Below are 874 nucleotides of genomic sequence, written 5' to 3'. Positions count from 1 at the left end.
CCCTGCCGTGGTCCCTTGCCAGCAGCGAGGCCCTGCACCGCAGGGTGACGGAGCACCCCGCGCGCCTTCGCCCTTCTCCGAGGGAGGATGGTGTCACAGTGGTCACCCAGCCCTCGGCTGCCGTCGCTCTAGCTCACTCTCCTCCCTGCTGCCGAGCCCGTTTTCTCCCACACCACCATAATGAGAATCCTGACGGGTGCTTACATGCCTGCCTGCGAGCACCCATGGGTGCTCCTCGCTGCTCACTGAGGAGCAGACCGCCCCTGGCACACACCGTGTACATTTGATGCTTGGCTGGATATGACCGAGCTGTCAGCTTGCCTACAGGGCAAAGATGATGGTTCCCATCCCCACCACCACCCCTGGCCCTGCATTGCTGTGTTGGGGTGCCACCATCCCCGGTGGCTGCGAGGCCGGCAATGGCTGCGGTGCACGTGCTCCTGCGAGCGCCACGTGCCACAGGCAACCGGCACTTCTGCTCGTCTCTCCTTCTCCCCGGGTCACCCCCCTGTGTGGAGCACAGGGATGAGCTGCCTGGGCTCAGCAACCGATTTAGGGTGCACTGGGTGGGCAGAAGAAGGGGATCCCACTGGGCACCCCATGATCTTGAAGATGATGCTGTGGGACCACAGCATCTGTCTCCCACCCCAGGGTGCCCAGTAGCGCTGTGGGCGATTCTAGGGGGGGCTGTGCAGGTTTGCATCCATGGGGGTGATGGTGGGGGGTGCATGGGGTGCCAGGCACGGTTCCCCCTGGCTGCGGGCGCTGCGGCGCATGTGGAGCGAGTCACCATGGGAACAGGGCATCCACGTTTCCGTGTCGCTCACGCTCGCGTCTGTCTCGTTGCAGGGCCCCCACCCCGGCGGTCCCCCCC

Source organism: Corvus brachyrhynchos, unplaced genomic scaffold (assembly GCF_000691975.1).
Source record: "Corvus brachyrhynchos isolate BGI_N302 unplaced genomic scaffold, ASM69197v1 scaffold21, whole genome shotgun sequence".
NCBI lineage: Eukaryota > Metazoa > Chordata > Aves > Passeriformes > Corvidae > Corvus > Corvus brachyrhynchos.
The sequence above is the reverse complement of the archived record's forward strand: the minus strand, read 5'-3'. Positions refer to the sequence as shown.